Raw genomic sequence first — 24,521 nt, 5'->3', positions numbered from 1 at the left:
GTTTAAACTAACGTACAGGGGGGTGGGCACCAAATGAGAAAGTTAGTGAACAGTAAGGAGGTAGTAACTAAAGCTTGTAAGGAACTAGATAATGAAGTCAGCGTGACTAAGGAGAAGACTAGGCAGGGAGCAGATGATGAATTCAAAGGGACAGGTGGTCTGAGGTGCATTTGTTTTAATGCGAGAAGTGTAGTACATAAGGCAGATGAGCTTACACCTTGGATTAGTACCTGGGAGTATGATATTATTGCTATTACTGAGGGAAGGGCATGATTGGCAACTAAATATACCAAGATAAATGTGCTTCAGGCGGGATAGAGAGGGAGGTAAAAGGGGTGGAGGAGTTGCATTACTGATTAGAGAGGATATCACAGCTAAGCTGAAGGAGGGCACCATGGTAGACTTGAGCAGTGAGGCAATATGGGCAGAGCTCTGAAATAGGAAGGGTGTGATAACAATGTTGGACTGTACTACAGGCCTCCCAACAGTGAGTATGAGATAGAGGTATAAATGTGTAAACACATTGTGGAAAGATGTAGGAGGAACAGGGTGGTGGTGATATGAGATTTTAATTTTCCCAACATTGACTGGAATTCACTTAGTGTTAGAGGTCTAGACGGAGCAGGATTTGTAAGGAGTATCCAGGAGCATTTTATGGAGCAGCATGTAAGTAGTCCAACTCGGGAAAGGGCCATACTGGACCTGGTGTTGGGAAATGAGCCAGGCCAGGTCATCGAAGTTTCAGTAGGGGATTACTTTGGGAATAGTGATCACAATTCTGTAAGTTTTAGAATACTCATGGACAAAGACTAGAGTGGTCCTAAAGGAAGAGTGCTAAATTGGGGGAAAGCCAACTATAGAAAAATTCAGCAGGAGCTGGGGAATGTGGATTGGGAACAGCTGTTTGAAGGTAAATCCACATATCTGGAAAGTAGGACCAATCTGAAATGAAGAATTAAGAAGATTAAAAGGGGTCATGAAATATCTTTAGCAAAGAGGGTTAAGGAAAATCCTAATGCCTTCTATTCGTATATAAGGAGCAAGAGGGTAACTAGAGAAAGGGTTGGCCCACTCAAAGATGAAGGAAGAAAGTTATGCATGGAGTCAGAGAAAATGGGTGACAATCTTAATGAGTACTTTGCATTGGTATTCACTGTGGAGAGGGACATGATGGATGTTGAGTTTAGGGATGGGTGTTTGCTTACTCTAGGTCAAGTTGGCATAAGGAGGGAAGAGGTGTTGGGTATTCTAGAAGGCATTAAGGTGGACAAGTCCCCAGATCCAGATGGGATATATCTCAGGTTACTGAGAGAAGCAACAGAGGAAATAGCTGGGGCCTTAACAGATGTCTTTGCATCATCCTTGAACATATTGAGGTCCCAGAGGACTGGGGAATTGCTAATGTTGATCCCTTGTTTAAGAAAGGTAGCAGGGATAATCCAGGTAATTATAGACTGACATCAGTGGTAGGGAAACTGCTGGAGAAGATACTTATGGATAGGATCTGTTTACATTTGGAAAAAAATGAGTTTATCAGTGATAGGCAACATGGTTTTGTTCAGGGAAGGTTATGTCTTATCAACTTAATAGAATTCTTTGAGGAAGTGACAAAGTTGATTGATGAGGGAAGGGCTGTAGATGTCATACTCATGGGCTTCAGTAAGATGTTTGATAAGGTTCCATGGGAGACTGAATGAAAGTGAAATTGCATTGGGTCCACGGTATACTAGCTAGATGGATAGAGAACTGGCTGGGCAGCAGGAGACAGAGAGTAGTAGTGGGAGTTTCTCAAAATGGAGAACTGAGACCAGCAGTGTTTCACAGAGATCCGTCTTAGGACCACTGTTGTTTGTGATACATATAAATGATCTGGGGGAAGGTATAGGGCATCTGATTAGCACGTTTGCAGATTGGTGGAGTAGCAGATAGTGAAGGGGACTGTCAGAGAATGCAGCAGAATATAAATAGATTGGAGAGTTGGGCAGAGAAATGGCAGATGGAGTTCAATTTGGGCAAGTGCGAGGTGATGCATTTTGAAAGATCCAATTCTAGAGCGAACTATATGATAAATGGAAAAGCCCTGTGGAAAATTGATGTACAGAGAGATCTGGGTGTTCAGGTCCATTGTACCCTGAAGATGGCAACGCAGGTTGATAGAGTGGTCAAAAAGGTATACGGCATGTTTTCATTCATCAGATGGGGTATTGAGTACAAGAGTTGGCAGGTCACATTACAGTTGTATAGGACTTTGGTTTGGCCACATTTGGAATACTGCTTAGAGTTCTGGTTGCCACATTACCAAAAGAATGTGGATGTTTTGGAGAGGGTGCAGAGGAGATTCGCCAGGATATTGCCTAGTATGGAGGGTGCTAGCTATGAAGAGAGGTTCAGTAGATTAGGATTACTTTCATTAGAAAGACGAAGGTTGAGTTGGGGGGGGGGGGGCTGATTGAGATCTACAAAATCATGGGAGGTGTAGACAGGGCAATTAGCAAGAAGCTTTTCCCAGAGTTGGGTCTGAATTACTCAGGGTCATGAGTTCAAGGTGAGAGGGGAAATATTTAAGGGAGATATGTGTTGAAAGTTCTTTACGCAGAGGGTGGTGGGTGCCTGGAAGGCGTTGCCAACAGAGGTGGTAGAGGTGGACACAATAGCCTCAATTAAGATGTATCTAGACAAATACATGTGTGGGCAGGGAGCAGACATATACAGATCCATAGAAAATAGGCGACAGGTTTAGCTAGAGGATCTGGATCCACGCAGGCTTGGAGGGCCGAAGGGCGTGTTCCTGTGCTGTAATTTTCTTTGTTCTTTGTTCTTTGTAAATGTTGGAAGCCAGAAGTTAAAACAAAAGACAAAATTAAATTGCATAATAATTTGATCAGATGTTGAAATTGAAACAGTTGTCACAAATGCAGAATTATAATGTTATATATTTCATAAAGAAGGCCAATCTGCTCTTGTAAAATTAACTTAATCTTATGAAAAGTCACCTGATTGATTCAATGCTTCTAAAAGCAGACATACTGGTGTGTTATCTTAAACATAATCACAAAATATCAATAATAGCCCAGGCGTTCCAGGACTATCTATTGAAACCTCAAAAAGTGTAATTCCAGAAAGGCTTCTGCAGTGTTGAACAGAAGACTGGGTGGACACTGCAGGGAGATTCAGGGTAATTGACTATGCTTTGCAAACAATAATTCAAAGTTATTGTCAGCAGCCATGTTTGATTATGATTAAAACCTGGCTGAAGGAGCCTTTAAGTGTGTAGAGGTCTCAGGAGACTGTGTGAAGTCAATTCCAGCCATACCTCCTCCTGAGCTCACTGTGAATAGTACTTGAGAGCTGGGTTTTCTCCCTAACATCAGGACTTTCAGAGAAAAAAGTATCCAGAAGGCCTCCAAATTCTACCAAAGAGGATTCTAACAATTTTAAGACTCCAGGCCAGCAGAATAAAGAAGTACCTTTGACTTTGTTCGTGCTTTACCTATCAAAAAATTCATCCATAAAAAATGACTTCCAATTATTTTGACAACTGATGCCCATCACATCTACCGAATTCTGACTTCATGTTTTCAACACCTTCCATCTCACTATCAAACATGGGTCCCACCTTTGTGTCATCTGCAAACTTACTTATTGCTCCTCATATTCTACATCTACATCATTTATAAATAATACAAAAAAGTAAGGAACCAAGTGGGAACTGTGTGATACACCAGTGCACACCAGGTTTCATGCAGACTAACAGTCTTCTACCACCACCCTTTGTCTCCTGTCTCCGAACCAATTTTGGATTCATCTTGACAAGTTACCCAACATTCTGTGAACTTTTATCTTCTTTATTAGTTTCCCATGTGGGATCTTGTCAAAAGCCTTGCTGAAATCCATATGAACTACGTGAACTGTCCTACTGTCATTCAAACGCTTGGTGACCTAATAGAGTCAGAGTCACAGAGTTGTAATGAATGGAATCAGACCCTTCAGTCCAACTTGAATTTGGTTAGATGTTCTGTAACAGATTTGAGATTCTTACTCCCTGTTTGAATGAGAGCGAGGGCTATAGGGACAATCAACAAACTGACCATAGCACTCTATTACGGAAAGCAATTTAAAAGGTGGAAGAAAAGAGAAATAGGATCATAGAATCAAAGAGCTGTGCAGCATGGAAACAAACTCTTCAGTCCAATTCGTCCATGCTAACCAGAAATGCGAATTAATCTAACCTCATTTGCCAGCATTTGGAACATATCCCTCTAAACCCTTCCTATTCATATACCCATCCAGATGTCTTTGAAATGCTGTAATTGTACCAGCCTCCACCACTTCCTCTGACAGCTCATTCTATACACGCATCACCCACTGCATGAAAAAGTTACCCCTTAGATCCCTTTCAAATCTTTCCACTCTAACCTTAAACTCATGCTCTCTGGTTTTGATCTCCACTATCCTGTGCACAAGACCTTGGCTATCTACAAAAAATTCACCAGATTTGTTAGATATGCCCTTCCTCTGAAAAAAACCATGCTGACTATCCCTGATTGAACCTTTCCTCTCTAAATGGAGATTAATTTTCTCCTTTATTATTTTCTCCTGTAGTTTCCCTACCACTGATGTTAGTTTCACTGCTCTATGGTTCCCTGGTCTATCTCAACCAACCTTCTTGCAAAGTTGAGCTATATTAGCTGTGCTGCAGTCCTTTGGTACTTTTCCTGCGGCCAGGGACAATTTAAACATTCTGGAATTTAAGCATTCCGGAATTCGATTAATTGAATGAATACTCCCCATCTTTGGATAATCACCGTTCCTCTGTACTACCTTTTGATGTCCTTTTTTTAATGCCAGGACCTTGCAATCTTGCCGGATAATCTGATATTCAGATAATCGAATGCTGGATAATTCAGGTTTCTCTGTAATTGCTGGATTACTTCCAGGACGACATTCTACTGAGTATCAAAACATGTTGCTCGTCTGGATGAGCGAGATGGTGCAGTGGGGAGAGCTTTAGATTTCTGGGACATTGAGACCATTTTGGGGATAGGTGGAAGGATTGCAACTGAACTGGAATTGGGCTAGCATTCTTCCAGGAAAGTTGATAATGCTGTTGGGGAGCTGTGGAATCCAGAGGAACTATTCAGCAGGGTGACTTGCATGGTCAAAAACAGAAGAGAGAGCCAGGAAGGCATAGAAATTATAGGCCAGTTAAGGCACAAGGGTGATTGGCATGTTTGGATGGTGTTTATTTTAATGCAAGGAGTCTGATGAACAGGGCAGATGAGTTGACAGCACAAATTAAAACATGGAGATATGATGTTGTCGCTGTCAATGGGACACAGTTGAGAGAAGGGCAAGATTAAGAGCTCAATATTCCGGGATAAGATTGTTCCTTTCAGACAAGACAGGAAAGGAGGTAAAATGGGAGATGGTGTCACAATATTGATCAGAACATCTATTACAGGAGTAAGGAGGGAAAACATCTTAGAAGACTCCTCAAATGAAACCATAATGGGTAGAGACTAAAACCAGAAAGGAGCAACTATATTGCTGGGCGTGTACTATCAGCCCCCTAATAATCAGAGAGAAATAGGACAGCAGATATGAAGGCAAATTTCAGAGAAATGTAAAAGTATAAAGATGATAGGGGATTTCAACTTCCCCAATGTTAACTGAGGTAGTCATAGTGTGAAAGGTGTGAGAGAGCAGAATTCTTAAAATGCATACAGGAAATATTTTCAAGCCACTATGTAGAAGACCCTATGAGAGAGGCAACGGTCCTGGACTTAATCTTAAATAAAGAAGCTGGGCAAGTTGAGAATCGGTGGGGGAATATTTTGCAGACAATGAACTCTGTTAGATTCAGATTGTTATGGAAAAGGACAAGGTTCAGCCTGAAATCAAAATTCTAAATTGGGGGAAGGCTGATTTTGATAAGATCAAATATGATTTGCCAGATTTTCAGTAAATCTGTGCAAGAGCAGTGGAATGCTTTCAAGAAGGAAATAGGGAAAGTATGCAGCTAACATGTTCCAATAAAGATAAAGGGTGGGACCAACAAATCCAATGACCCAAGATTAGATAAAGAGAAAAAAGGAGGTGGATAGCAGAAAGTGAGGTCTCAAAACAGAGACGCTGGAGGAGTATAGAACATGCAAGAAGAAACTTAAAAAGGTTCTTTACACAGAGAGTGGTGGATGCATGGAATGCACTGCCAGCAGTGGTGGCAGAGTCAGATACATTAGGGACATTTAAGTGACTCTTGAACAGGCACATGGATGATAGTAAAATGAAGGGTATGTCGGATAGTTTGATCTTAGAGTAGGATAAAAGGTTAGCACAACATTGAGGGTGGAAAGGCCTGTTCTATGTCCTATGTTCTATGAAATTAGGAGAGCCAAAAGGAAGCATGAAAGGATAATAGCAAGTAACATGAAAGAAAGTACTCAGTTATTTTACAAATATATTAAGGGTATGAGGATAACTAGGGAACGAGTAGGGCCCATTAAGTTCCACACAGTTAATTTTCTGTGAAATTGGAAGACGTAGGTAGGGTTTGAAATGAATAGTTTGTTCATGAGTGAGAGAGTGATACAGATAAAGAAACCAGAGAGAAGGACTGTGTAAACATTTAAACAAATTACATAGAGACAGCTGGCAGGCTTAAAAGTAGGTGATTCTCCAGGTGAAGAGTATCTCAGGCTGATGAGTGAAGCAAGGTAAGAAATAGCCGGGGCACTGGCAATAATCTCAGTTCCTCTCTGGCCACAGGAGAAGTACCAGAAGCTTGGAGGACAGCCAGTGTGGTATCATTATTCAAGAAGGGAGCAAAGGATAAACCATGCCAAAAAGACTAAACTGAGCAGTGGGGAAACTACTCGAAACAATTCTGAGGGATAGAATTAATCTGTAGTTGGAGAGGCAGGGATTAATCAAGAACAGTTCGCAAGGTTTTGTTAAAGGAAGGCTATGTCTGACCATTTGTCTGAGTTTTTTCAAGTGGTGATCGGTTGTGTAGATGAGGACAATGCATTCAATGTAGTCTACGTGGACTTCAGCAAAGCCTCATAAGGTCTCATGAGGGAAATTGAGAACAAAAGTAAAAGCCGATATTAAATTTGATGAATTTGATCCAGAATTGGCTGAGTCGTAGGAGGCGGAGGATGAAAAGTCAATGGGTGTTTTTCTGACTCGAAATCTGTGCTCAGTTGAGTTTCACAGGGGTCAGTAGTGGGGGCCCTTGCTGTTTGTGGGATGTACAAATGATTTATACTTCAATGTAGGAGTGTTGATTGGTTATGTTCACGAATGATACAAAAATGCTTTGGAGGAGGATAGGCCTTAGATTAAAAGAGATACAGATGGGTTTGTCAGATAGGCTGATCAGAGGCAAATGGAATTTAATCTGAATAAATATGAAGTCATGCACTTGGACAGGCCAAACAAAGCAAAGAGCTAGATATTAAAATGACTTGGGAAGCACCGAGGATCAGAGGGATCCTGGTTACATGTCCACTGGTCCCTTAGGTTCCTGGGACAGGCAGATGAATTGGTTAAAAAGGTATATGACATACTTACTTTTATTAGCCGAGGCACTAAGTTTAAGAGTGGAGAGGTTATGCTGGAACTGCAAAAAACGTTGGTTAGGCCACGGTGAGAGTTTTGTGTGAAGTTCTGGAATCCACATTAAAAGAGAGATGTGTTAGCACTGAAGAATGTGCAAAGGAGATTTGCCAGAATATTTTCTGGGCTGGAGAGTTTTAGTTATGAAGAGAGATTGGATAGACTGGGTTGTTTTCCTTGGAGTAGAGGAGACTGAATGGAGATGTGATTGAGATGTATAACATTATGAGGGGCATAGAAAAGGCAGACGGGAAGGAACTCTTTCCATTGGTAGCAGGATCAATGACCAGGGGCATAAATTCAATGGAAGGGGCATGAGGTTTAGAACAGATGTGAGGAAGACAGTTTTCACTAGAGGGCTGATGGGAACCTGGAACTTATTGCCTGCAGAAGTAGTAGTGGCAGAAACCCTCATAACATTTAGGAAGTATTTGGATATACACTTATGATACCAAGGATTCAGGGCTATGGGCCAAGTGCTGGAAAATGAGATAAGAATAGTTACGTGGTTATACTTGATGGACTGAAGAACCTTTATGGCGACTTCAGACCTCAGTGGGATGTTCGCTGAAGATTGCACAATGGTCAGCACCATTTGTAACTCCTGAGATACTGAAGCAGTCCATGCCCAAAACTGGATAATATCTAGGCCTGTGCTAAGAAAAGGCAAGTAACATTTGTGTCACACAAATGTCAGGCAATGAATTTGTCTAACAAGAGAGAATCCAACCAACATCCTTTGGTATTCGATTGTTTACCATTGATGAATCATCAATTATCATCATCTTGAGATTCATCATTTGTCACAAGCTGAACTGTAACAGTCATATAATTACTGTAAGTAAAAGAGCAGCTCAGAGGCTAGGAATTATGCGGTGAGTAATACGCCTCTTGTCTCTACACTGCAAGTCCATTCACTAAAAGATAAAAATCAGGAATGTGATGGAAAATTTTTACACTTATCTGGATTGGTACAGCTCCAATTGTACTCAAGAAGCCAGGACCAAGCAGGCCATTTGACTACCACCCCATTCACTACTTTAAACATTCACTCCTTCCCAATATAAATCTAATGGAAATCCATGGTCACTAATGTCCTTTTGAGGCATAGTAGTTGGTCAGAAATGATTCAAAGTACATTAGCTTTTCCTGACTCAAATGTGCATCATTGTTATTTATTGAGATTAGCTTAGTCAGAGAGGTAGAAGTACTGGTACGCCTCAAGGTCAGTTATAGGGAAGTTAGGGACATATACTTTATTGTGAAAGAAACACAATGTTGTGGTTTTTGTCCACAGTTGATGATCATGGTAATATCCAATCTTACATTTGTCACTCTATTGAATGGGGTTTAATTTGGAAGATAATTGGCCCTCCCTTCTAGGCATTATAATGGGCATTGTCCATGGTTGCTGTCAGCATGGTCATTGAAATAGAGTCATAGAGTCATAGAATTGAAATAGACCCTATGGTCCAACTCGTTCATGCTGACTTGATATCCGAAATTAATCGAGCCCCATTTGCTAGCATTTGGCCCATTTCCCTCTAAACACTTCCAATTCATGTGCCCATCCAGATGCCTTTTAAATGTTGTAATTGTACCAGCCTCCACCATTTCCTCTCAAAGCTCATTCCATTCATGCACCACCCTTTGCCCTTCAGGTCCCTTTTAAATTTTCCCCTACCAATTAAACCTATGCCCTCTAGTTTTGGACTCCTCTACCCTGGAGAAAACACCTTGGCTATTTACCCTATCTATGATCCTCATGATTTTATAAATTTCTATAAGGTCACCTCTCAACCTCTGGCGCTCCAGGGAAAATAGCCCCCACCTATTCAACCTCTCCCTATAGCTCAAACCTTCCAACACTGGCAACATCTTTGTAAGTCTGTTCTGAACCCATTCAAGTTTCACAACATCCTTCGTATAGCAAGAATACCAGAATTGCACGGAGTATTCCAATAGTGGCCTAACCAATGCCACAATATGACTTCCCAATTCCTATACTCAAGGCCCTGACCAATAAAGGCAAGTATACCAAATGCCTTCTCCACTATCCTGTCTACCTGTGACTCCACTTTCAAGGAATTATGAACCTGCATTCCAATGTCTCTTTGTTCAGCAACACGCCCCAGGACTTTACCATTAAGTGTTTAAGCCCAGCCCTGATTTGCCTTTCCAAAATGCAGCACCTGACATTCATCTAAATTAAACCCCATCTGCCACTCCTGATAGGAATGATAGCGTGAACTCAGAGCACTGTACTTACTTTACTAACCAACATGCTGAGATGAACCCACATATTAACAGTATTGTTCCGACCCTTTAGTTCATCTTTTTCAAAAATTGACTGACTATTCTTATCATTCACCCACCACGCTCAAATGTCAGACTTTTCCCTGCCCCAATCCTCTATGCCCTCTACACCACTCCATGCCAAACCCCCTCAAACTGCTGGCTTAGACTTACGAGTCCAGAGCCTCCATATTCCTGATTGCATCTTCTCCATCTCCATAAAATCTCTCAGAAAAAATGTATTGCGGCTTGTTTGATGTGAGCTCAGAGGAGTTAAAAAGACAGTTGCTGCAAAAAAAAACATCTTTTGGAACACAGAACAATAAACAGACTTATTATTCAGTGCTAACTGTTCCATTGTCAGCTGCAAATTTAATTCCCTGAGCTATCATTGTGCTGATCACCTTGTCAATCATTGACATTTCAGATGGTCACAACCCACAGGATCGGCACCCAGAGGAATTCTCAACACAGGACCAGCTTACTCATGAGGCCTCTTTGTCAGATACCAAGCAATTGAGTGCAGAACTTATAACAAAGAGCTGTAGTTAAATCATTTGTTGTGCTTATTGAAAAATATCCTGCAGCAAAGCCCTCATGGGCACGATTCTTCATAGTTACTGAACAAGCAACATAGCAAGGACCTCTCTCCTAAATTCTGCACAAAAACAAAATGCAGATGCTGGAAGTCTAAACTAAAAACACAAAATGCTGCAAACTCCCAATGGTTCAGGCAGCAGTCATAGATAAAATTAAAAATCACACAACACCAGGTTATAGTCCAGCAGGTTTAATTGGAAGCACACTAGCTTTTGGAGCGACGCTCCTTCATCACCTGATGAAGGAGCGTCGCTCCAAAAGCTAGTGTGCTTCCAATTAAACCTGTTGGACTATAACCTGGTGTTGTGTGATTTTTAACTTTGTACATCCCAGTCCAACACCGGAATCTCCGAATCATGACTGTCATAGATAAAGTTAGAGTTGCCAAAATCCCAGAGGACCATAACGCTGCTTCGCTACACACCTTATGTGAGAAGGAGAGTCGTTCATAGTAACCACAGCCAGTGTGGGAATTGACCCCATGCTGTTAGCATCACTCTACACACTGGTTCTCCAAGCAAGCATTATGACTCAGTGCCATTCTCTTGACTTTTAACTTTATTTCAATTGGACTGTTCAATACAATCTAGACCAAAGCTACTCTCTGTTTGAAAAAGTAAAAACAAAGATTAAAAGAGTAGAAGGTGAAAGGATAGGTTTTTGTCATCAATACATGTTTCTTCTCCCATACAAGCAGCACCCTCTTCTCATGCTGTATACTGTAAATGTTCCTTTTCCAAATCTGAATTCTTGTGTCGTAGTCATAATGAGTGAAAGTTGTAAGGATTCGACTTCACATCTCATTTGAGCAATGTTTAAGCTTCATCAACTTTCATGGTTTCTTCCAGCATGACAGCTGTAAGTTTGCGAGCTCAGTTTAACTCTTGGAAGCAATCAATTCCCCAGAAATGTTGGAAGTGGAGGGGTTAAGGTGCAACAAGGTAGATTGTTGAGAATCCTTAGAGTTCCTGAACTCTTGACATGCATTGAATGGCATGCACAGATGTACTGCAAAAAATAAAATGCTTCAGACAATAGATGCCAAAATAATACATCATTTGAACAAAATGACAGCATCACCACATAATAACAAAGATTCAACCTTCTTTTCAAGATTATAATGATCACAACCTCTTCTACCACAAGCAATTACTCAGAGAATGCTGCAATAGAGCAAAGAACTTGGATCATTCAAAGGGTGACCTTGATGGAACTGAAGGACAGCATTTGTAGAGACATTGCAGATTGTTAGTCCCATCTTTTAATGCTGTTGAAAAAGGTGCCACTATTATTGATCGACCTGAGACTTTGATTAATTCCATTTCTTACACAGCATACAGAGTGACTGCCCTGTAAATTGCTTACATTTTTGTATGAATTTTATTCACACTATTTTTAAACTTTTTTGCATTCAAGTACTTAATATGCTGCATAGAACGCTGAGATCAATGCACTATTTATCTGCTAAAACTAATATAATGAAATTACAGTGTATATATTTGAAATCTGAGATAAGAGCAAAGAAAGTAAATATTAAAATACAATTTTAATAAAAATAAGCCTTTTGTACTAATCCCTTTTAAAATAAGGTTGCTAAGATGCATGCGATAGGCTTTGAAAAGCAATCAGAGGGACTGTGGGCTTAGAATTTTCAAACTCTTAAGCCTTTACATGCTTACATAAGAAATAGCATATATATCACCCTGATGGCATCTAGAGCCCTCCAAGATTATTTCAAACAGTGACAGTACTTCCATGTTTCTTAACTTACATGGATAACATTTATATTGGGGTGATGGGCTGAGGTTTGGCTATTATTGCAACCAGTCAAAGGCCAGAGATGCAGTATAAAAGCATCTCAAGATAGATGACTTTTGGTATTTCATTTTTGTTTTGCAGAGCTTCATTCAAAATTATCCTGTTTCATTTATCATGGCTTAGGATCATCTTAAACAAGTGGAGACACTTGTCTTTCTGAGGGGGGGGCGGGGGGTTTAATTAGATCAATTTACATTTTAGGCATTTGCAAGATATGAACAGAAGTAGTGACTGATCAAATAATGAGGTAATAATCAACAAAACATACTGCTGGTAACAAAATATAGAAATGCAAACAATTGTTTATTGTGTACATTCTAATGTTATGATCCATTTAAAAGACTATAATTAAAAAGTGATCATGATGTCAATGGAAATAAAACTACTGAATAACATTTCAATTTATTAAAACTTTACTGTATTAAATCAATTAAAATTGACATAATTCAAATATTAACATGTGAAGAATACATCAACTAAAAAAGGCAGATTTAACTTTAAATAGTTTAATACAACACCTTTACTCCAAGCACTCACATTACTGCCCAAACAATGTGGGACTATGCACAATTTCATAGCCTTTCCAACTGGACCTCCATTTTCTGGGATCTCTTGATATGGATGCCACTGGTCATACTCTCACTGGGGCCACAACAGGTCTTATTGCACAAAATCTTTACATGCTCCCTTCACTAACCCCTTTAAAACAGTCTGGTTGGCTCTGGCAATGTTGAAGCAACAACGAAGATTATTGTACAACCACAAGCCCTTGTTTGATTTGATTTGATTTATTGTAGTCATGTGTACCTAAGTACAGTGAAAAGCTTTGTTTGTGAGCAGTATAGGCATATCACAGCAAGTAAGGACACACAGATCATAGAGTGCATAGACAAAGTGAGGCATCCAGGTTACACTGCACAGGAGATGCGCGAAGCACGATCAACATTAACAAGATCAATATTATCAGGAGTTAGAAAGTCCATTCATCAGTCTAATAAAGGCAGGGAAGAAGCTGTTCTTGATCGTGTTGTATCTTCTGCCTGACGCAAAATGTAGTAGGAGAGCAACACCAGGGTGGGAGGGGTCTTTGACGATGTGGACACCTTTTCTGCGGCAACAAGAAGTATAAATGGAGTCCATGGATGGAAGGCTGGCTTCCGTAATAGTCTGTGCTGAGCACACAATCTTCTGTAGTTTCTTATCGTCCTGGCCAGAGCAGTTGTCATACCAGGCTGTTGTGCACCAGGATAGTATGCTCTTATGGTGCACCTGTAAAGGATGGAGATGATCCTTATGGACTTGCCAAATTTCCTAAGCTGCCCCCTATGGAAGAGGAGGCATTGTTGTGCTTTCTTAACTATTGCATCTACGTATGAAGTCCATGATGGATTGTTGGTTATTGTCACTCCTAGGAACTTGACACTCTCAACCATCTCAACTTTCGCAAATAGTTGGAGGCTGGTTCACCTCCTTTCTTCTTGAAGTTAATGACCAGTTCTTTTCTTTTGCCAACATTGAGAGAAAGGTTGTTATCATTGTCCTTCAGGTATTTAGTATTTCATTATTTCCACCTGTAAAAAAGACAACGTAGCACAGTTTCTGTTCTAGTCTCATTGCACTGCTTCAGTAGCAGGATCTTTTCTAAAATTACCAAAGACAAAACTACTTCATTTGGAGAGTGTTCTTTTCCACACAAATTTTCATTGTGTTCTGAACTCCCAGATGGAAAGCGCAATGTAATCCCAATTCCACGGTTATTAGCTTTCTACTTACTCTTTGCTTCTTATTTGATCCTGCACATGGCAAATCCAAATGAACTGGGATTCCTTGGAATCTAATGAAATTGGGAAGCCAATTAACTCTCTTTAAGGATAAACTCCAGTCTGCTTTGTCTTAAAGGGCATTGCATAAAAATATAATACATGCTCATAGAGTCATAGCGTCATGGCACATGGATCATTGCATGCTAATCACTATTATTAAGAAGAAAGATTATTTATTTAAACTTACACCCATGGATACATACAAAATTAATCCAATATTATCTATTTAAACTATAAAAGCATAATTGCATAACAGATTAAATTAAACATAATACTACAGCTTAATGGCTATACAATGGAAATATGTACATAAAAGCAAACATTAATTTCCTGTAGTAAATAGGTAAAATAAAAAAAGGTAAACAATGCATCATAATTTTCATAAATCCGACAAAGTATCCAGGATACTTTGTTAGACATATCAAAACTGAGCAGTATTTACTTGTGCCTGGATTAAACATTTTGATGATAAATTTACTTAGTGAAACAACATGTCCCACATTAATAGTTTGGTGGACTTCCTTAAGTTTGCTTTGTCTGATTTAAATATTAAAGAGAAGTGCAATCTCATTACTTGCAAGCCATTCATTATAATAACTGTGACCCTCTGAGCATGGGTGAAGTTTAATTAGGATTATTATAGGAGCTTTATCCTCAATAAAATTAACTCTTGGAGATAGCTAATTCAGCAGCCCTATGAATTCATTGTCTGGTGAGACAATAAAGCAAGGCTAAAGATAATCTGCTAGTTGCTGTGTGGTGATCCAACGTGACCACAGATTCATATGAACTGTTCTGTGATTGTGATTAATCAGGGTTACCAATAAGGTCCAGGAGGCTTAACGAACATGAACTGGAGAGAATTTAGTTTGGCTTCTTGGAGTGGTAAATTGGTATTCAATGTAATAGGATAGGGATTTTCTTCTGATTATTGCTGAGCAGCATTCAGTATCTGCAACATCTGTTGGAAAGACTTCAGGCACTTGGGGGAAGAATGCAGTTAGAGCACCTTTAGGGAATGCTCCATTTGTCAGTTTTAAAATAATTCAGTCATGGAATATGAGCATCGCTGACAGGACCAGCATTTGTTGTCTGTCATCAATTGCCCTGGGGTAGCTGGTGGTGAGCCGCCTTCTCAAACTGCTGCAGTCCATCTGCCATAGATATACCTATCGCATTGTTCGAAAACGAATTCAGAATACTGACTCAATGTCAGAAAAGCGATGATGAGATATTTCTGAGTCCAATAATACAAAGCTTGAAGAAGAACTTGCAGGTTGTAGCATTTCCATTCTGCCTTGTCCTTCTAGGTGATAGAGTGTGTGCATTTGGAGGTTCTGTTAAAAGAGGTGAAGTGAATTGTTACAGTGCATCTTGTATATGGTGTACACTATTGCCATTGTGTACATTAGACAAAAAGACATTAGAGAAAAATCAATATTTACGATGGTTGAAGAGGTGTCAATCAAGCAGCCTGTTTTGTTCTAGATGGTTTTAATTTTCTTGAGACAAAACCAAAAGGTGCTGGAGAAATTCAGTAGGTTTAGTTGCATCTGAAGAGCGAAAACAAAGTTAACATTTGAGTTCAGTGACCCTTCATCAGAACAGATGTAGGGAGGTGAGTTATTCACTACGGAATTACCATGTCAGACTTGCTCTTGTAGACACAGTCATGATTTAGTTCAGTTTCTGAACCACATGTGTGCTGGTAGAGATTCAGTGATAGCAATGCCATTGAACGTTCAATTGATTAGTTTCTGTCTTGTTGCAAATTGTCATTGCCTGTTACTTGCTATTTATCAAAACTGAATATAATCCTGGTCCTACCATTTGTGGATACAGACTGCAAATGGTGCTGAATATTGCACAATCATCAACAAGCAGAGAATGTCTTTGATGAAGCACCTTTGTGCTAGGACCTCTTGTAGTGCAGTGGTAGTGTCTCTACTTGGAAGCCTGGATTCTAGTCCCACCTGCTCCAGTGCGGTGTAATAATGGCTCTGAACAGGTTGATTGGAAAACACCTATCATTTGTGTTAACTGTGATTCTCTCAATGGAAAGTTTCCTCTCTCATTTCCCTTGCTGTCCATTTCACTGGAATTCCTTGATTCCAGACTTGGTTAAATGCTCCCTTAATGTCAAGGGCAGGCACTCTATCTCACTCCTTGAAAGTGAGTTTCATCAAGTTTGGATCAAAATTCTGTAAGATTAGAAACCAAATGGTTCGGGAGGAACTCAATCTGAGCATCAGTGAGCAGGTTATTGCTACATAGCTAGGTTAGTGCTCATTGACGCATTGTCAAAAGCACCTCCCATTGGTTAGCTGATGATTGAGCAAGGACAGATGGGAGAGTGATTGACTTTGATCAGCTTTGACAAAGGGTCAGTTAGATTCAAAACGTCAGCTCTTTTCTCTCCTTACAGATGCTGCCAGACCTGCTGAGATTTTCCAGCATTTTCTGTTTTGGAGTGATTGACCTTTTTTTTGGAAGGACATACCTACGCATTTTTTCGCATTGATTGTTGATGCCAGTGTTACTGTTGCTCTAGGACAACTTGATTGGTGCATGGCTAGTTTTGGTGCACAAATCATCAATGTTATTACCAACTGGACTGTTGTCAAGCACCATAGTCTTCTGTCTTCACTGCCTTCAACTGCTTCTTGATATTGCATGGAATAAATTGATTTGACTGGAGATTGTCAACTGTAATGCTGAGGTCCTCAGGCAAAGGCTGATATGGATTATTCACTTGATAGTTTCGGCTGAAGATGGTTTCAAATGTTTCAGCCTTTGTTTTCACTCTAATGTACTGAGGTCCCCCATCATTGATGGATGAGGTCATTTGTGGAGATTCCTCCTCCAGTTAATTGTTTAATTGGCCGCAACCTTTCAAGTGGCATGACTGTATTTGATCAATTGGTTATGGGACTGCTTAGGTGTATCTATTTTATACAGCTTTTATCATTTGTCATGCAAGTTTCCAGGTTTCACTGGGTTGGCACATCATTTTTAGTGATGCTGAGTGCTGCTTATGGCGTATGCTCCTGCACTTCTCATTGACCCAGTGTTGATCGTTTGTCTTGATGACAATGACAGAATGAGAGGTATGCCAGACCAGGAGATTACAAACTGCAGTTGAACATAATTCTGTTAATGCCATAGACCGATGTAACTTCATGGATATCCAGGTTTGAAATGGCTCATCAATGAGATCCAGAATGTACAATAAAATAAAAGCTAGTTTTAATGCTCTTGGAAATACATTAGATGCATGTCAAACATAAATTTTAGGACCTGTGTTTAGACAAAGGTCTAAGCCTGTAATCAAGACTTGGGCATCATTAGTGCAAAGCTACAGGGACGGAATTGTTTTTCATAACTATTGCATTGTTGAAATTTGCAACTGGTCAAATTACATCCAAACTTCCATGCTTACGGCAGAATGAGAATGTACAATTTCTAAGACACAAACAAAGCTGACTTTATCTGCAATATATACCTAATTTTACAAAGATGTTCCAACCCAGAAACAGGTCTTTCAAATAAAACCAGTTGAAGTTACCAGTTTCAATCATATTTAATTTCTCAGTTCCATGTAATCCTCAACCCAAAGTAATCTAGTTTTGAATATTAACAAAATTGCTGACTCAACCACTAACTTTAGAAATGAATTACAGAGGCATACAGCCAGCCGTGCAAAAGTATTTCTTCTGTACTTAATTGTACACGGTTTATATTTAATCCTGAATCTATGATAACTTCTTTTTATTTCTTCAACTGCAGAAACGTTTGTGTGAGTTCCCCTGTTCAGAATTTTGAACAGCGCTATTATAATGATTAGTAAACTGCAGGTCCTAACAAAAAGGTCCAATTTTACGAGTCTTGCTTTGTAATTGAATTGCCTAGTATACGGCAGCATCCTACTAAATCTGTATCGTACTCTTAGAACTGTTTTAGAATTTTAGAATTTGCTTTATTGTCACATGTACTCACATAAGTACAGTGAAAGGTTTATAGGTTGTCACTTATGGTGCCATCTTAGATTCTTAAGTACAAATTCTTAGGGACAAAAATGAGAAAAATAAAGAAATTAAAAGTCCAGCGATAAATTATGAAGATAGAGACATGTATTAACAGTCCTTTCAACCCAGACCACACCGGGTTTCACCTTGTGTCCCAGAGTGCTGGGAGACATGTCCCTGTTAAGGCCAAGAGTTCAAATCCACGCTGAGGCCGGGAGTTCGAGTTCACGCTGAGGCCGGGAGTTTGAGTCCACGCTAAGGCCGGGGGTTCGTGTCCACGCTGAGGCCGGGAGTTCGAGTCCATGCCGAGTCCGGGAGTTCGAGTCCATGCCGAGGCCGGGAGTTCGTGTCCACATTGAGGCCGGGGGTTCGTGTCCATGCCGAGGCCGGGAGTTCGAGTCCACGCCGAGGCTGGGGGTTCGTGTCCATGCTGAGGCCGGGAGTTCGAGTCCAAGCTGAGGCCAGGAATTCGAGTCCATGCTGAGGCCGGGAGTTTGAGTCCATGCCGAGGCTGGGCGTTCGTGTCCACGCTGAGGCTGGGAGTTCGAGTTTACGCTGAGGCCGGGAGTTTGAGTCCATGCCGAGGCCGGGGGTTCGTATCCACGCTGAGGCCGGGAGTTCGAGTCCATGCCGAGTCCGGGAGTTCGAGTCCATGCCGAGGCCGGGAGTTCGTGTCCACATTGAGGCCGGGGGTTCGTGTCCACGCTGAGGCCGGGAGTTCGAGTCCATGCCGAGGCCAGGAGTTCGAGTCCACGCTGAGGCCAGGAGTTCGAGTCCATGCCGAGGCTGGGCGTTCGTGTTCACGCTGAGGCTGGGCGTTCGTGTCCACGCTGAGGCTGGGAGTTCGTGTTTACGCTGAGGCCGGGAGTTCGAGTCCATGCCGAGGCCGGGGGTTCGAGTCCACGCCGAGTCCGGGAATTCGAGTCCACGCCGAGACTGGGAGTTCGAGTCCACGCCGAGTCCGGGAGTTTGAATCCACGCCGAGGCTGGGAGTTCGAGTCCACGCTGAGGCCGGGAGTTCGAGTTCACACCGAGGCCGGGAGTTCGAGTTCACACCGAGGCTGGGAGTTCGAGTTCACACCGAGGCCGGGAGTTCAAGTTCACGCTGAGGCCAGGAGTTTGAGTCCACGCCGAGGCCGGGAGTTTGAGTCCATGCCGAGGCCGGGAGTTCGAGTTCACGCCGAGGCCGGGAGTTTGAGTCCACGCCGAAGCCGGGAGTTCGTGTCCACGCTGAGGCCGGGAGTTCGACTTCACGCTGAGGCCGGGAGTTCGAGTTTATGCTGAGGCCGGGAGTTCGAGTCCATGCTGACTCAGGAGTCCTACTACATAGAGTCATAGAGACGTACAGCACGGAAATAGACCCTTCGGTCCAACTCATCCATGCCGACCAGATATCCCAACCCCTTCCTATTCATATACCAATGCAGATACCTTTTAAATGTTGCAATTGTACTAGCCTTCGCCACTGCCTCTGGCAGCTCATTCCATACACACACCACCCTCTGCGTGTAAAAGTTGCCACTTAGGTCTCTTTTATATCTTTTCCCTCTCACCCTAAACCTATGCCCTCGAGGTCTAGACTTCCCCATCCGAAGGAAAAGACCTTCTCTATTTACCCTATCCATGTCCTTCATGGTTTTGTAAACCTCTCTAAGGACACCTCTCAGCCTCCGATGCTCCAAGCAAATGGGACTAGAATAGGTTGGGATATCTGCTTGGCATGGATGAGTTGGACCAAAGGGTCTGTGCTGTATATCTCTCTGACTCTATGACTCATTAATTGTTTATTCCTTTTTGATTATAAAATCTAAAGGCATTTTTGATCAAAGGTTGGGGTCAACTTTTACATGAGACTAATTGTTACTTAAGTATCAATGGTATTACTAGCATTTGCTCGGACCAATAATTGAAAATGGATTTGTTTAACTTGTTTCTGAGGCCTGAAAGTTATAATCAAATATGAGGTTCTGTAACTTTCAGTTCTGTAAAGCTACCGTGGAATGAATGTATGAGACCAAGGTCAGGCAAACATGGATAGAGAAAGAAAATGGCAAGCAACTGTGAGTTCAGCATCACATTAACTTCAGTGATTGTAATGAGGTTAGCCATATTCTATGTCATCCACTTGGCTGACCATGTTATAATCACTGCACTAAAGACATAAGTAATAAGAGCAGAAGTATACGGTTTAGTCCCTCAAGTCTAAGGTGCCATTCACAAAGATCATGGTTAATGTGTTGGTGTTTCAAATCCCACATTCCCACCTTTCCCAATAGGTACTTAAATCTGTATTTGGTCTCTCTGTTTAGAGAAAACTGCATCTAAAGTAACGAGTATTATCTATTAAATTGAAAAAAATTACAAGTAAATTACTGAGTCACCTGGAAGGAATGTTAGGAGAACAATAGAGGAGAATGTTTCACTGAGTTAAAAAAAAACTGCTTTAAAATGGGCGGGGGATTTCCAAAAATTCAATCAGTAATCCATCAAAAAGAATACATTTGCAAATGTTGAGTCAGGTTTGAATGGTGAATAAAGTAAATGCAATGATATTCAAAAGAAAATTTAACTGAACTAATGTCTGTGGAACAATACAATATAGTTGTCACAACTGAACTGTGGAATTAGTGCCATTGGATTAATCTTGTCAGTAGAGATGAGGAGGGAAGAAAACATAACGGATTGGCACTGTTACTGAATGATTCTATCACAGTGCTGGAGCGTAAAGATGTTTTAGAGGTTTGTATTAAGACAGAATCAATATGGATAAGATCAAAGTACTCTTCAATTGTTCTTTGCTGTGCATGGTCTTTTTATTGCACAGTGTGGTATGTTCAAGATTGCTGTGTGGCTATACATACAAAGCTCTTTAATGGAACATTGGTACTGCGTGGCCTGTTTGTTGTACAGTGTGGTACATTCCTGATTGCTGTGTCGCAGTATTCTCAGGCAGCTTAGAGGGAATATTGGATAGAATTCAGAAATAAAGGAAGAAAAGCAATACCATTGATGTGCTCAGGGAATTCTAATGTGCTTTGCAGCTAATGAATTGTAGCCGTGGTTGTTCGGAGCAAGAACACACAAATAGCTCTGTGTACAGATCAGTTTATTTTTCAGTAAACCACTTGCTGCCTATTTTTCCCCCTGTATATATCTACACTTATTCTGAAAATATATACATACTCACTTGTTTAATTATTTCTTTTTTAGACATTTTTAACATTTTCTTCAAGGTCATGAATTTTGTAAATTCCTAACTTGGTGAGTATGCATAAAGGCACTAGTACTGAAAAAAATCATGGATAGTGCAGATTTTTGCACTCAATCAATAATGCAAAACAAAAAGGTAAATATACTAACTGGGCTTGTACCAAAGCACTCCTTTGCTTAGAAGCCCAGCTATGAGGAATTGATAATTTATCATTTTCAAAGCTAAACCTCGACATAAAGACACGACTAAAAACCATGGCAATAGATAGTTAGACATCAAGTGATTGCATACACAAGATAGAATAGAATAGTAATTTATTTTCACTTGTATTTTTACAAAAAATGTAATGCAAAGTTTAATTAGCTTATATTAATAACAGAAATCTTTTATTAAAAAATATAAGACAAAGTCTATCTTTGTTCAATTCATGATTCATAGGTTTCCAAGTATATAGACAGGTGTACATTAGGATTACTATGTGCTCAAAAACAAGAATGTAAGTACTCCTTGCTATCTCTTGGCAGGTATCATGGATAGGAGAAAGTGAGGACTACAGATGCTGGAGATCAGAGTGAGTGTGGTGCTGGAAAAGCACAGCAGACCAGGCAGCATTCGAGGAGCAGGAGAATCGATGTTTCAGGCATAAGCTGGTTGCTGTGTGGCAGTTTCGGTCCTGATGAAGGGCTTATGCTCGACATGGTCCATCTTCCTGCTCCTCGGGTGCTGCCTGACCTGCTGTGCTTTCCCAGCATCACAGTCTCCACTCTGCCTTTATAGATACTTTGTCCTTGCTTCCAGTTTTCTTTAGTTTTGGTTTAAATACACTCCTTTGCTGTGTGTCCTTGGATGGTAAAGAATCGTTTGATGCTTGTAGCTTTTGCTGCTGGTTTTGAATTCTTGTCACAAAACAGTGTGATTCATATTAATCTACAGCCTCTCACTAAAATCACATTACTACATCTGCCCAATTAAGCAAAGAATTAATGTGAAACTGAAGTTAAATTCCATTAAAAAAGATGAATGATATGTTTTGTGTAAATAGAATACTGGTCTGGAAGTGTAGTATGTCAAAAGTGAACCTGTTTTGTTGATTATAGTTCATAGCTTGTGAACAGGAGCAGATCCTGTATCTGTATCAAAGGAAAGTATGGGAGTTATTGCCTTGCTAGTTGTGTAGTAAATACCTGTTCAAAGACCACTTCACAATCTGTATTTTTCTGCAGCACCATTTGATACTGGATGATATGGCGATGTGAGAAAGTGACTCAGTTCATACTCAGAAATACTTCAAGCTCTTCTGATATAAACTTTCATTATCTAACACTAACATCCCTGAAAACCCACAAATTTGCGATCCAACTTCTCACAATTTCAATAGTTTAGCACTTGTGTTATTGAACATAGATTTAACACGTATCGATTTGGTCTTGCCATTGACCAAATAAGGTGCTGTTTCCCTTCAATAAATTGACAAGTATGTCTTTCCATGCTTTTATTTTGTGTTTGACTGTAGAATAGAAGGCACTTTGGATAGATCATTTCTTCTTCAGAGAAACACATCACATTTTTCATTAATTTTTCAATACTTCTATTAATGTTTGGATACCAAAAGTAGTTTTCTGTTATTGCTTTCATATGGATTATCTATGTTTGCTCTTATTTATAAGTGAGATAACAGGTAACTCTCTGATGTACACTTCTCTTTGAACAGCTATTCTTGTCACATTTTGAGATCCACACTCAATGTTATGCACAACCACATGCACAATGTCTAACTCTCTCTCTATCAGCATTGCCTCATGCTATGTCAAAGCTGACCGGAACCTCAGTTCCACTTCATTCTTCTCCTTGTTCAATGTTTTAACAAGAAGCTTCCTCTATTCCATTTAGGTATTAAGGGATCCAAGCTTCAATAACTTGGAAGTATCAATACCCCTAAGAAATATTCCTCCCCTCCCCCTCTTCCTGACTCTATCTCTTCCCCTAACCCCACCCCTTGTCAGGTATTTACCTTACCCTCTGACCTTTCGTTCTCAGATACTGAACAATCTGTGCTAAGGACTTAATTTTATCCTTTTATCCCTCCACTTCAATGAATTTCCTCCACTGGCATGATGTCAAACTCTCCTTCTGTAGTTTTTCTCTCGGCCTCCATTTCTTTGGACAGGAGAACACTCCCTAGTCCACAGACCCCTTCATCCATTTCCAAAACCTTGTATTCTACACATTTCTACCACCCTTTCAGTCCCATCAGCATAAATACCATAATTTCTTAGCCGCTTTCAGTTCTAACAAAGGGTCACTGGACTCAAAACATTAACTCTGTTTTTTGCTCTGCTCTTGCTGCTGAGCTTGTCCAGCACTTCCTGATTTTGTTCCAGAACTCAAGCATCCTCAGTTCTTTATTTTATTTATAACTGAGTATTTTACTGAGTTCTAGATGCTAGTGAGTTTCTTCTCTAATTTTTAAAATATATTCACTCATGGGATGTATGTGTCACCATGCAGGTCAGCATTTATTATCCATTCCGAATTGCCCAGAGGGCAGTGATGAGTCAACCACATTGCTGTGGTTTTGGAGTAACACATAGGCCAGCAGTTTCCTTCCCTAAAGGACATTAGTGAACCAGAAGGGTTTTTTAACAACAATCAACAAGAGGTTCATGGTCATCATTAGACTCCAAATTCCAGATATTTATTGAATTCAAATTCCACCATCTGCCATGGCAGAATTTGAACCTGGGTCCCCAGAACATTTCTGGATTAAAACCATTATGCCATCACGTCCCCATGTTTTGATTGCTGACATTGGAGTGTCACTTATGTATGCAAAGTGTATCACTAGTAGCTAAGAATGTCCATGGGAAATATTGAAAGAAGAGCCACATCAGCAAGACATACTGTCTTACTATATTTAATATTGTATTGGTGAGTCATCAAAATCAGTATCCATTTTTGAGGTTATGGTGCTGTTAGGGATGGTACACAATGATATATTATGACATAGATTCTAGACCAGAAAGACCGGGTACCTTTAAGATAGTTACTTGACATCAAACATGTGACATTTTTATATGAAGGAACCTGTCTTGCCTTCAGGCTCTGTTCTGTATTGTGGAATCAGCTATG

The sequence above is a fragment of the Chiloscyllium plagiosum genome, chromosome 9, assembly GCF_004010195.1.
Source record: "Chiloscyllium plagiosum isolate BGI_BamShark_2017 chromosome 9, ASM401019v2, whole genome shotgun sequence".
Lineage (NCBI taxonomy): Eukaryota > Metazoa > Chordata > Chondrichthyes > Orectolobiformes > Hemiscylliidae > Chiloscyllium > Chiloscyllium plagiosum.
The sequence above is the reverse complement of the archived record's forward strand: the minus strand, read 5'-3'. Positions refer to the sequence as shown.